Source organism: Octopus sinensis, linkage group LG4, assembly GCF_006345805.1.
Source record: "Octopus sinensis linkage group LG4, ASM634580v1, whole genome shotgun sequence".
In the NCBI taxonomy this organism is placed as follows: Eukaryota; Metazoa; Mollusca; class Cephalopoda; order Octopoda; family Octopodidae; genus Octopus; species Octopus sinensis.
The window spans coordinates 96,155,265-96,169,491 of record NC_043000.1 but is presented as its reverse complement, the minus strand read 5'-3'; the positions used below and the strand labels follow the sequence as shown (position 1 = coordinate 96,169,491).

Below are 14,227 nucleotides of genomic sequence, written 5' to 3'. Positions count from 1 at the left end.
TCGTCCTTGTTTTCTTTGTATTGTCTATCTGGATGTTTTGTTGTCCCATTTTTGTATCACCTAACTGTCCAAATGTTTTGCGTTCTTGTCCCATTTTGTGTTTTTTATATATATTATATATATATATATATAATTTATAATTTTATATATATTATTTATATTTTATATATATATAGCAGCGTACGTACACTTTGGTCTCTTATATGTAATATATATATATATATACACTCACATACACCTGACTAAACAAGCTGAGTGGGTTCCCAGTTTAGTTACTGATGATCTGACCATGTAGCAGGTACACATATACACAGGTGCAAGTGTGACCATATGGTTAGAAGTTTACTTGCTAATTTTCGGTTCAGTGGACCAGGTGACACTTGCACTTTAGGTCGATTAAAGCCAATGGATTTGGTAGATGGAAACTGGAAGAAGCTCGACTCTGGGGTCGATGGCTTCGGCTAATACATTTCCTTTAAAAACTGCCGGGTTTTTTTTTTTTTTATTGGAGGCTGTTATACTAAGGCGGAAAGGCAACGATGGAATCGTTAGAACATCGGACTAAAACCTGCAACCCTGATTTGACATGCTGTCGCGATCAACTTTGTCTTTCATATTTTCGGGGTCGGTAAAATAAAAAAAAGTATTACTGAAGTACAGAGATAACATCAATTAACGCAAATTTGTGCATAAGTCGGAGACCATAGTATCAAGGGAAATAATTATGATTTTGCAGTCTCAGAGTTACATTTCTTGGTTTCCTTATACATGCTTCCGGGTCATTGTATTGATTTCATAGCAAAAGGAATATCAATTTAAGCGAAGGGAACGTACTCGGTCTTACTGATGCAAGTACTTGGGTTGTACTTCACTCTATTATATGAATAAAAAAAATTAATATGGACATATCTAAACAAGTGTATATCTTCTAGTTTCGTTTCTTTATCATTTTCGGAAAAATAGATACTTTTAAATGAAATTTTCAATACCTTTCGGATAAGACAAATTCCGATCATATCGGAATTTGTTGTGCAAAATATTTTTTCAGGGGATGAGGGACAGGAGTTTCGAATAATTCACACAAGTCGACTTTGCTTTTTCATAACTTTCAGAAAAAATGGTATTTTTTAAATGAAATTTCCTACAAATAGCTTTCAGATGGTGTAGATTATGACGATATGGGAAATAAATGTTAAAAAAAAAAAAAAAAGATTTAATGGTATGTGCACACATTTACATACTGACAAACTTCACTTAATTTATTATTTTTTCAAAATTTTAAGTTTCATTTGATACGTGCCACTATGCATGTGTGCGCACCCACCAATTTTTCCCCCCACATTAAATTTCGATATAATTGTAACCTACACCATCGGAAAGGTAGCTGTAGTAATTTCATCAAAAATATTCATTTTTCTGAAAGTTATGAGGAAACAAAGTTGATGATGGGCACATTTGTATATGTATCTCAGTATATGGGGACTACGTTTTTCCACATTAAATTCCGATATAATTGTAAACTATACCATTTAACAAGCACATGAAGAAAATTTCATTTAAAAATACTTATTTTTCTAAAAGTTATGAAGAATCAAAGTTGTGGTGTGGGGTTGCACACATGTACAGGTATGCGAGAATATGATGACTACAATGACGATAAAAAGGACAACAATGAGGGTAAGGTTGGGCGTGGATGCTGTGCATTGTGCATACACCTATTATATTGCACTCCTAAAGCTTACCTTTCTTTTCAGTGATAGAAAATATTTCAGCTCTGATCAGTCTACAAACCTCAAATATATAATATTTTTTTGTTAGGACGCAATCACTTCAATTTTATTTATTTATTTATTTATATCTATTCATTCGAGAACAGGCAAACCTAAGCATTATATTTCTTTTTTGAGTCTAAACTCAAAATTCTAAATAGATAGATAGATATGAATATGAAAAAAGATGTATTTAAATATGAGTGTATTTGGAGGCCTTTTAAGTAGGGGAGCATGAAAATGATATACATTTATGAGCGTGGAAAATGTGTGCGTATGTTTAGATAGATATATGTATGTCTATACAATTGTATGTATATACATTTGTATGTATTCTAGTGTTAAATAAATGTATATGTATGTAGAAGAGAGTGTACAAGTAAATCTTCTTGAATTAATAACCTCTTTAAATGACTTGCAAAGCAAGGGTGACAAAACCAGACAACAGTAAAGCTATACAACCAAAATTAAGTCCATAAGCAGACAGGTTTTATTTTACTGCCCTGCTAAGGAACTAACCATCTGCCACTAATTTCCTTTGAAGTAGAACTGTAAAAGACATAAGAGACTAGTAATTGTTCATGTTCATCTTCTTATGACATTACTATCTTAGAATGTTTGTTTATTTTCCTAATAGTTCACACAAGTCCATGGATAAAAATGAAGTCAATGAAGGGTTTCTTATTTTCATTAACTTATATTTGGCATCTTTTCTCATTTGTACCAGTTTATATTTCGGTGTTGTCCTTTGTCAATGGAATGGTCAAAATAATATAGTGATGTGGGTATAAAACAGAGAGAAACTAAAGATGATCTAAAAGTGGTTTGAACACCACTCACCTGAAGACGTGCATATATACAGCTATTGTTGGATCATATTGATGTAATAATGTGTATAATATACATAACTTTCATCAATTACCATCTGATACTGATGTGTCAAAACAATTATAGTGATTTGTAATAAAGCCTGTTCATTTCATCTTCTTGAATTAAAATTTGTTTGTACACACACACATACATATATATATATATATATATAGAGAGAGAGAGTGGGGTTGAATGAATGAATGTATATGTGTGTGTGTGTGAACTTCCATAATATAAAATCAAAATGGAGAATAATTTTATTTTTGAATGTTTTAATTCATTTTATTTTAAGGTAATTAATATTTTTCATTTGAAAATTATTCATTTCATTATTTTCTTTAAGCACCAAGAAAGTTGACAAAAGTTATAATTGTTGTATTTGGGCCATATTTTTTTATATTACTCATAGTGGCAAAAATATACTTCCAAAGTTACCAGCCATAAGAGGTTAACTCCCTAGTTTCTTACAAATCAACATTATGCAGGAACTCTACTTTGGTTATTATGGCACTAAGCAGATATAAAATAAATCTGCAAAGCAGATGAAAGTCTGTCATAGATAGTTTTACCTGTAATGTGGATATGAGCTTAACATTGTAAGCCAACAAATCCATTATCACTTTTACACTACAGCCTATACTACCCTGCATAAATTGTATAGACTGTTAAGGCAGTTAGCTAGCAGAATTGTTAGTATGATGGACAAAATGCTTAGAGATACTTCATCTGTATTTATGTTCTGAGTTCAAATTCTGTCACGGTTGGCTTTGCTTTTCATCCTTTCAGGGTTGATAAAATAGAATACCAGTTGAGCACTGGGGTTGATGTAATCAACTACTCACCTCTAACAAAATATAAGGCTTTGTGCCTATTTTAGAAAGGATTAATTATATAGAAGGTTGAGACAATAAGCTAGACTACGTCTAAAAAAACAAAAAAAAAATGACAGATGTTTATTCTGAAATGCCCTTTGATTGTAGTAGGTATGTTGACAAGAGCTGACCTGGAGCTAAACAAACAATTTCCAAAGAGAGTTGAGCCAATGAGGGACTCTCTACATGCTTACTTGAGCTACTAGATATAGTAGTCAATTTTCTTGAAATCACAATCTGCCATCATAAAAAAATGAATATATTAGGTAATATATACATAGTGATTCAAAAGCCCCTTCAGCGTCTGGATTTTATTTTTCATTTAAATGTTAAATAGACTTCTGGATCATACTAGTCCTTGATACTCCTTCTTGTGCCATCAGATTAATGAATAGGGATTTCTTTTACAGGGTACAAGATGTTTTGACACAGCCATTTTGGTGCTGCCTGTCTGGCATCACTGATTTGATAATATTTCTCTCATTTTCTCTCTGTTTATGTATGTGAGCATCAAGTTATGCTACTATATATGAGTAATGACTCTCTTTCTTTCTTCTTATCTCTTGCTCTTTATGTATGTATTTATGCATACATGTGTGTGTGTGTTTGCCTCCAGTGCATAATAGTACTGTTAACAAAACAGGTTGAATTTCCAGTCAACTGCACCAAATCATCAGTGTCCAAACAGCTGTGCCCAATTGTCTCATTTCATCAATAACAAGTGCTTATTATTGTGATCTATTTGGAGCAGTTCTTAGCTGGTTGACAGCCAAATCACTGCTTCATGTCATCAGCCCACTGCTACCATGCTAAAGCTTTCCTAGAATAGTACTAAACACAATGGCTTGCTCTAGACTCTGCAATGGCTGGTTGTTAATGTGGCCTAAGTATAGTTAATTTCCACTTGTGCACAGTGTTTAGCAGGCTGAGAAAATTGCCTGCTATGTCTGTTCAACGAGAGCAGATCAAGGTCTAAATAACAATCAAGAATAGCTCTGTATGAGGAAGGGAGATAAGCTCAAGAATCAAGAATTTTCCAAAGTTGACAAACCTATTTCTTTACTACCCACAAGGGGCTAAACACAGAGAGGACAAACAAGGACAGACAAATGGATTAAGTCGATTATATCGACCCCAGTGCATAACTGGTACTTATTTAATCGACCCCGAAAGGATGAAAGGCAAAGTTGACCCCGGTGGAATTTGAACTCAGAACGTAGCGGCAGACGAAATACTGCTAAGCATTTCGCCCAGCGTGCTAACATTTCTGCCATTAAGGAAAAAAACAAGCTTATTGTCTGAAGACAAGAGGACAGTTGTGGAAACATATTCCTGTCTCCATAGGCATCATCAGCAAGACAAATGTCCTAAACTATCTCCAACAGCCAAGGTTCAAAGGCATAAACAAGAGTAGAACACATTTATGGCCCAGATAATTTGCATATTTAATACATCTGCCTTTGTCTACATTGTTCATATACATGCCACTAACTATTCTGAGTTATTTCTCTTAGTTCATTTTTGTTTGATCTAAATACCAACTTATTTAAGAGATAGGTGGACCTAGTTATTGAGGGCTAAATGTATTGGCCATGTTAAGAATACTCATAATAACGGAATATGAACTTGTCATCCAGGATACCCTATCAACTTGGTCATCTGTACCACTCCAGTGTGTTAAAGGGGATGTGTGCTACAGGGTATATGAATCACTGAATATTTTGCATCTGTTGGTATCTTTGCTGTATTAATAGGCATGTTGAGTCACGTCTTGCTTTGGGTCCTCAACTTCTGATGGAGCCATTATAAAATACAGTGTGTCTTAGGCAGTTTAAACTTGGCAGAGCTCGTCCCTCCCCAGGTCTGCCATAAATTGATTTGTTTTTTCAAGAGAGAAAGAGAGACAGAGAGACAGACAGAGACAGAGAGAGATAATCACCCAAGACTGGATTGGTACTATATTTATCAACCCTAGTAATAGATTGGTATTTTATTTATCAGCTGCAAAATGATGAAAGGCAAAGGTGACCTTGGCAGTAAGTGGTCATCATAATATCATCACTGGTAATACACAACAGTAAGAAGGTAGAAGATAGGCTGGTAAGCTGTGTGCTAAAGTGAAAATGACCTCACTAATAATGGTTTCAAATTTTGGCATAAGGCCAGCAATTTCGAATGAAGGAGTAAGTCAATCATATTGACCCCAGTGCCCAGCTGGTACTTATTTTATCGAACTGAAAAGGATGAAAGGCAAAGCTGACATCAGCAGAGTTTGAACTCAGAACATAAAGATGGACTAGATGACGCTAAGCACTTTGACCAGCTATCTAACAAGTTTTCCAGCTTGCTACCTTTAATGATCACCCTAATAATGATATATATTTCTATATTTTATTACTTCAAACAGTAGTATTCATGTATGTACTATGAAAAATTAAATTGAAAAACCTTACACATTATAGTATACAAGAGAATTTAAATATTTACTGGGTAAAATAGAAATAATATTTTAGTTTATTGTATGATAATTGTCGATGGTTACTGAAAAACCTATCATGGAATTACAGAACTGAATGACAGTTCCATGTCATGCATGGGCTTGTTCTGTCTTGGAGTTCAATATTTCAACTTTTTATAACTTTTAACAAAACTTCAGAAAAACTACTTGGTGCAAATGTCACACCTCTTTTTAAGCATACCATTTCATTGGCTACATACCAGACATTCTTGCCTTTTATGGAGATACAGTTAATTTATTGCAGCTGGTTTTACTTTTTATGAGCAAGATGGTTCAAAACTAGGCAGAAGTCTCACTATATACCACCAGAACTCTTTGTCAGTGATGTATAGGTGCAGGCATAGCTGCATAGTTGAGAAGTTTGCATGGTTTGCATGGTTTTGAGTTCAGTCTCACTGCATGGCATTTGGGTAAGACCAATCAAAGCCTTCCTGTTGTATATACATATGTACAAATACACAAATATGTATATATATATCACCGTGATCACTGTGACCGACCAGGCTATCAGATGTTGCTACACATCGCTGGCCAGAATGTGCTTCGCATTGTTTTAGCCTTCAAATGATGCCACCCCACTGGTTAAGCAAGAAGGCCAACAGAAGAAAGAGTGAGAGAAAGTTGTGGTGAAAAAGTACAGCAGGGATTGCCACTACTCCCTGCCGGAGCCTTGTAGGGCTTTAGGTGTTTTCACTCAATAAACACTCACAACGCCCAGTCTAGGAATCAAAACCACGAGTCCGCTGCCCTAACCACTGGGCCATTGCACCTCCACACACACGGCACTCCATTGGTTATAATGTGTGTTCCAGTTGATCTGAGCAGTGCAAGCAGCTGAGCACTCCGAAAACACATATACTCTTAATGTTCTTAGGGAGATTCAATGTGACAAGGCTGATCCTTTGAATTACAAGTAATTTTTGCCAGTTGAGCGGACTAGAACAACATGAAATAAAGTGTTTTATTCAAGGACACAACGTGACACCAAGAATTGAACTTACAACCTTACAATTATGAGCCAATACCCTAATACTAAACCACATGAGTTCACACACACACGTGCGTATGTATGTATATGTGTGTGTGGGTGTACATGTGCATAAGTGTGTATATTTTTGTCTCATCTTGACATTACATGATACTTGTAAACTATCATATAAGCAGTATCATTTATTTCCAGTATTCTGCAAAAACATGTCTAGCTATGGGGAAAATATTACATTGCTTAGAAAAAGTTGGAGTTGGCAACAGGAAGAGCATCCAGGCATAGAAAATCTTTCTAAAAAAAACTCCAACTCATGCTAACATGGAAAAATGGACGTTATAATGATGACGGTAATGATGATGATGTATTATGCCAGAGGGTCAGACAAAGAGATAGAGACATGCAGCTAATTATATAAATAGATTTATTTATCTGCAGTAAAAGTTTAACAGAATCAACAGTTGAAAGTAAAGAGTGAACTAGCTTATTTCTGTTGCAACTAATTTGGATAGTTGTTTAGCCAGCCCAGGTCAAACCCGACTGAGCAGACCTATTATGAAGAGCATTCCAGCTATGCCAATCCTGTTTCATTTTTTTTTTTTTTTTGTCAGAATTAATATATCTAGGAATATGTTATTCCGTGTGTCCTTTCTATCGTGAGAGTGAAATCTGAAAAATATTAGGAGACTACTTCAAAGAAGGTGAGAGAGACCAGGTAGAAACTCGTTCCTTGGGTTAAATTTACATGAAAATACACATGCACAGACTCAAGCGTGTGCGCTCACCCGCACACACACATTCACACAAACAAGAAAGAAGGGGAGGCCAAGGACTTGTTACCTCTGTAGCCCTTTTATCCATAATCGTAATACCACGAGTAGAAGGGAGATTCTACGTGCTAGAAATAACCGTTAAATTACCATTAAATCACACATTACTGTCTGAAAAAGTGAAAGACATATTAGATAATGATAGTCTTGGAACCAATAGAAAGATGAGATGGTCACGGCTGGATTGCCCTTGTTTATATATCACATCAATCAGTTTCAACCTTAGGCTAAACAACATCGCATCTCATTGGTTTAAGTCAGAGACCCATATTTATGTTATTTCGTTAGTCTTTCGCGGCCTTGAATACCTTGTTTATACTTTATTTATCTTTATACATCAACATGTTTTGGAAATGATAAAAGATATAAGTGCGTGTTTTTAATACGCATAAATTAAATTTATTGAGAAAGATCATAGATAAAATACAAATAAAATAGTATATAAAAATGAAAAGTTATATCAAATTTCCTGAAAAGCTCTTTAAAAATAAATGACATGTAAAATAAATACCAACATGATATTAACTCGCAATCGGAACGGTGACTCAGCATTTTAGAGCACCAGATTTCTGTTTATAACGTAAGTTAAATTCTTTGATTAAGCTTATAGTGGTCTTCCTTCTTACTGGATTATCTTTGACTTCTGGGAAAATTAAAAGCCAAAATTTATAGTTTGCAGTTTGCTAAGTTCAGCTATTGCAAACAATGACAACTCGAAATTTGTTGGCTCTTTGCCCTTCATCAGTGCGGAAGGGAGAAAAAATGCTTCGGTCGGGATTGGTTGGAGATAATTGAGCTTATCGTACACTTCCACGATTATTTTCAGCCAAAATTAACGACTATCACCTTGTTTCCTCAGATAACGGATTTCACTTATTTATCCAATGTAATTAAACGAATATTATGATTAATTTAAACATGATATTTTAGCATGTAATTCCATCCATCGACGGACAGAGTTCAAATTGAACTATACCCGACTTTGTTCTCCAAAGTTGATAAAAATTAAGTGTTAGATATAAACAACCAGCTGATACTTGAGAATATTAAAATAAAAAATCAGAACAACAATAATTCAGTGAAAAAGAACACAATTTATAAAAGTAAACAATAAGAACACTGTGAAAAAAAAAATAACTCCCTCAATTTTACATCATTCTAGAGCTGCGTTTTTCAAACTGGGGGTCTCGGCCCTTCAGTGGGTCGCGACAAAAAAGTTTGAAAAAGCTGTTCTAGAGGGCATCGGATACTTGTTACCCTCTGTTAATTGAAGTCGTTTCAATGGCTTTTGTCTTTTGTTGGAAATCAATATTATAACCAACACCGTTATCTTTCATCGTACAGCATTTACAAGTTCTCATAAATATATATTTAAAAAGACCTGTTGTTGTTTGTTGATTGGATCCTATAAATATGAGAAAAAGCGAAAATCTTACGATACCCAGAAACAAACGAATTCAGTGGATATAAGTACGAGAATAAAAATGGGAATAGGGGTTTGATGACGAAATAAATCTTTGGGTTGGTTAGAGTTTCACTACACGAGATGGAAAAACAGAATGTTCTGCCTCAAAACATTGAAAAACACAATTAATGGGAAATCGTTTCGATCGGGGTTAGCAACCGGGTCAAATTACATTACATGTGTTGTATTTTAAACACATATAACTATATCATGTAGTTCACAAGTTGGTCGATGTTTTATTTCAATTTAAAATTCAGTCCGACCAAATTTGACAAATTAAATTAAAATCACGATCGCTTGAGCTGTTAGAAATAGCAGTCAAATCTGTTGCAATAACACCCTGGCGTCTTGAAAAAGGAAAAGGGACATTGAATAGTGCAGACCGTCATAATCCGAAAAATCCAATTTACTCATAGCTTGAAAACATTTGATCATAGGTCGGCTCGATCAAGGTTGACCTAGGGCGATATGACCATCACCATCATAACTTGAGCGTAAGCACCAAAATAAAAAAAAAAGAGAGAGAGACCAAGACAGAGAGAAATAGAGAGAGTGATAGAGAAAGAGAAAAAGAGAGTGAGAGATAGAGAAAGAGAGAGATGAATAGAGGAGGAAACTATACCATATGTATGGTATGTTTTAATTTTACGGGTCAACTAAATATTTGATTGGCTTCTTTTTTGTGATATATTAATTGCTCGATCAGCGCAAAGTGAAAATGACCCAAACCGTACATGTGTGTGTGTGTGCGTGCGTGTATGTGTGCGTGTGTGTGCGCGCTCGTGAGTGTGTGTGAGTGTTTTGCAGCTGTCCGAACGTGTCAGCAAACATTATTGACAAAAACTCTCAGCAGGAATTTTTGTCCACTAATTTGATAGATAATAATCTTAGTTAACCGAAGCTTTTCAACTTTAGAGAACTACTTGTATGTGCATTTTAGTATGAGAACGATGCACTTTTAAGGTAATTTCCCCCTCATTCCCATTGTGCCCACAACATGTTGATAATTTAAGTAACAAAGATGAATTAAAATCATAAGTAACAAAGATGAATTAAAAAGGTGGGGGGAAAAGTGGTAACAGGGGTAAAATGAACAACTTCTGATTTCTCGTTGTTGTCTCCTTGTTTGAAGTCTTTACATTACAAGCATTGCACCATCATTTTGTACTGTTGCATCACCTTTAGGAGTAAAAATTGGTCAGCATAGTTGTTGCTGAAGTTGAAATATTATGAGCTTATAGATCTAGTTGAGTTCCGTTAATTTCATATCATGTGCCATTTTCCCTGACCCTCTTTCATTTAACTTAGATATTTTAAATTTTTGCTGCATTTCTGATCTTTCTGATGTCTAAGGATGGGTATTGATGTGTATAAGCTTGTTTTCAAATAATTTTGAAGAATTGAAGAAATAAATTCACCTTATCTTATCTTGTCTTACTCATTTTGCCCCAGCTAAATTTGTCTTTTGCATGCTTAAAGAGAACGGTGATATTTTTTGAAATAGTGTTCAGATTATGTTATAGTGTTTTTAATGCATTCACAGCAGAGAGTTTTGCTAAGCTGATATAGTTTTTGTAAGGTAGTGATCATTTGTAAAAAAAATTTTTTTTTCAATGTCAAAAATGGAGAAATTTTACTCAATAAATATGGACTCGTTAAATGTAAAATTATTTTCTTAATATTGTTTATGTATTTGTTTTGCAAGATTCTTGATATGAAAGCGTACGTGAAACAGATATTGTTATACTTGAGGATGGTCATATTTTGCTGATTGAACACACGCACTATATATTTGGTCTTCACTTCAGCTTTGTTACTATTATTCTAGTTTCTTTGTTAAGGTTCTCTCGTCACACGTTCTGCAGCCTCTCCAAAGCAGAATAAGAAGAGATACGTAGGGAAGAGAGTCATTGAAGAGTTCACTGAATGTGTGATGAAAGAAACTTTTACAAAGAAACTAAAATGATAGCGATAAAGCTGAAGTGAAGACCAGATATATAGTGCGTGTGTTGAGTCGGCAAAATATGACCGTCCCAAGTATAACAATGTTTTCATTAAACTCAACATAAAAATAAACATTGAGAGAGAGAGAGAGAGAGGAGAGAGAGAGAAGAAAGAGAGAGAGAGAGACATGCAAGTTATATTCACAAGCATGTGTTTATTCTTTTTTAAAATTTTTATTTTAAGTAGGAGACAAGGCAGTGTCCATGACCTTTTACAGGGCCTTCCGAAACTGGAAGGAGGGATTGAGAAAGATATCCTGAAACCGGAAACCTGGCCCCATTGCTTGCTACAGACTGGATTCAGTTAAAAGAACTGAAGGTGCCAGGTGATAGTGTTAAATTGGGCAGCAGGTTAAGTCTATTTCCCACTTTTAGTAAACACATTTCTTACCAAATATGGAAATTTATTTCAATAAAAACACTGCCTCACTGTGAGAAGTATGTACACGTGATTCGATGACATATTTTTACTCACTGTAGCAAATAAATAAATAAAGCTTAATCTAACTGGTTTCAGCGTTTTGCACCACTTCGTCAGAGATCGTTTTCTTATTTCTCTTGATTACAAATACACGAGTAGTTTATATTATTTACCATAAATGTAGAGAACGAGGGAGTAGTTAAGACGTTCGCTTCGTTGTCATAAGCTCCTGCGTTCGACCCCAGTGCTTGGGAATGTGATTTTTTTTTTCTATAACTTCGCGTCAGTTCAAGTGTTGTGAATGAAATTGGGCCATCGGAAACTGTGCAGTAGCCTGTCGGGTAGGTTGTACTTGTAATTAAAAAATGCAACCTGTTTACATAGTTTTAAGCTGATTCTGCCTGAGAATTATGTTAAGAGTACACGTATCTGTGGAATACCCAGCCATTTACTAATTCAATGAACCTGGATCACACAACTGAAAAGTCATCGTCGAAAATGACGAAGATCCACATATTTACTTTCTTTTTAAAACACAAAATGACTTAAAATGCATCCAGTACTGAGGCCCTGATTTAGGAGTTCCAGGGTTTCGGGGAATATGAAGTTACCTCTCAGCCACTATTGTGACCATATCTGTTCTGAGCCAGTGTAGTAGCACCTGCCAGAGTCCCAGTTATGATTTAATTAGTAAGTCAGTTGGGCCGATGGAACCCGTTAGCCAGAGGTTGAGGCAACCCATTTAGGAGAAGGAAAATTCAGATTCCGAAACTCCGCTGCTTTGCGGCTATACCCAGCTATAGGAGAGGCTTCGGGGGTAAACCTCGAGTTAAATTGGGGGCTGGAGCTCCTGAGGTAGTTCGACATTGTCTACGACCTCGTTCTGGCAACTCCTGCGACGATACTGGTGCCAAATCGTGCTGTGGAGAGGGGAAACAAACGCTGCATGGGCAACAATCAGTTTGCTATACAATACTGTCCAGTCTTGGATCCTATCGAATCCCCACATCATGTGCACCTCATATTTGAAATGTAGACTGTTCAGTCACTGACAACGGTGTTTCAGAAGGGCGGACAACTAAGCTCTTCATCCATGGTCATTAATGAGAGACGGAGGCCAGAAAAGAAATATTATTTACGTGGCTGACACTTGTACTGCTTTGCAAATTAGAACAGACTAACTGAGTTCTGTGCAAATATGAGTCTATTATAGAAAACGAGCTACTATTTTCTGAGACCATGACAATAAGTAACCGATCTCTAACAAAACGATATAAATACTGAAACTAGACAATTCAATGTTTTTAGAAAAAAAATTGTCACAGAAGAAAACAAAACCCCTACAAAACTAGAGGTCTAACCACAGTTCTTTCTTTTACACTAAAAGTATGTTTACTACAGACACATGCTAGCAAGTTTAACTTGGGCTCTAGTTACCCTAACACCAATAAATTTTTAGCGAGGATAAAACTATCTTGAAAATAAAACAAAACAAAACAAAAGTATCCCATATATTTCATACACACGCACATATATTGCATCTGTAGACACACATGCATACTTACTTATACATACACACAGACATATGGTGTATATACCATAAATATTAAGGACAACACAGGAAGAACAGTTTAAATAGGGTATTACGTTAATGCTTTAACACGCTTGTACATACACGTATATATACATACATACACACACATTATTGGTTAAATAAAGTTAGTCTGGTTTTTATGGTATTTTAACAAAATTAGCGCTTTTATACAGTGTACTCATCTTCATCAGATGAGTATACTATGCATGATAGCGTTTTGTTAAAATACCATAATAAAAAACGTGAAAACCAGACTTTTAACTTTTTTCAACTAATATATTATTCTATACACATTCACACATGAAAGTATGTGTGTGTGTGTGTGAGAGCGTGGTATACACACACACATAACAAATAAAGCTCAACCAAAACATTTAATTTATAATTTACAATACAAACATAGTGCACAGTAGTTATGAAAGGATCCGAGAATCCATATCTTATACATATATTACACACACACATATATATATATTGAGAGAGTTCATGTGCGGACGCAATATATATATTTATATATATATGGACTCTCTTGTAAACGACAGATGAAGATTCAGCAACTTTTTGCTGAACAACCAGCACAGTTGATTTGTTTATTGTGATCAAATGTTTGTGCTGTACATATGTCACACATACACACACTTGCGTGATACGATTGACATCGATTCCACTGCATGAAGGTCCAACAGCTCAGTCAAATACCGAGGACTTGTGTCTTAAGAGAAGACAGCGAATCAGCTTCAGATTTATAAAAAACCAACAATCTTAACAAATCACTCATCGCATCAGCGTGAAACTCGAGTCGCAATATAAATATTTAATTGAAATAGACCGTATCGCAGCAACATGTACAGAGTTCTCAACGATTCGTTCGAAACGTTTGCGTGTGTGATTCTTCATCAT

General features: G+C 35.2%; 1 long non-coding RNA gene across 1 annotated transcript; it reads left to right on the top strand.

The window, feature by feature from the left end:
• Nucleotides 1-1,526: 1,526 nt before the first annotated feature.
• LOC118763262 lies at nucleotides 1,527-11,809 on the top strand. The gene is made up of 3 exons (XR_004999013.1): nucleotides 1,527-1,677; nucleotides 7,626-7,729; nucleotides 11,497-11,809. It is a non-coding gene; the product is annotated as an uncharacterized LOC118763262 (long non-coding RNA).
• The last annotated feature ends 2,418 nt before the right edge of the window (nucleotides 11,810-14,227 follow it).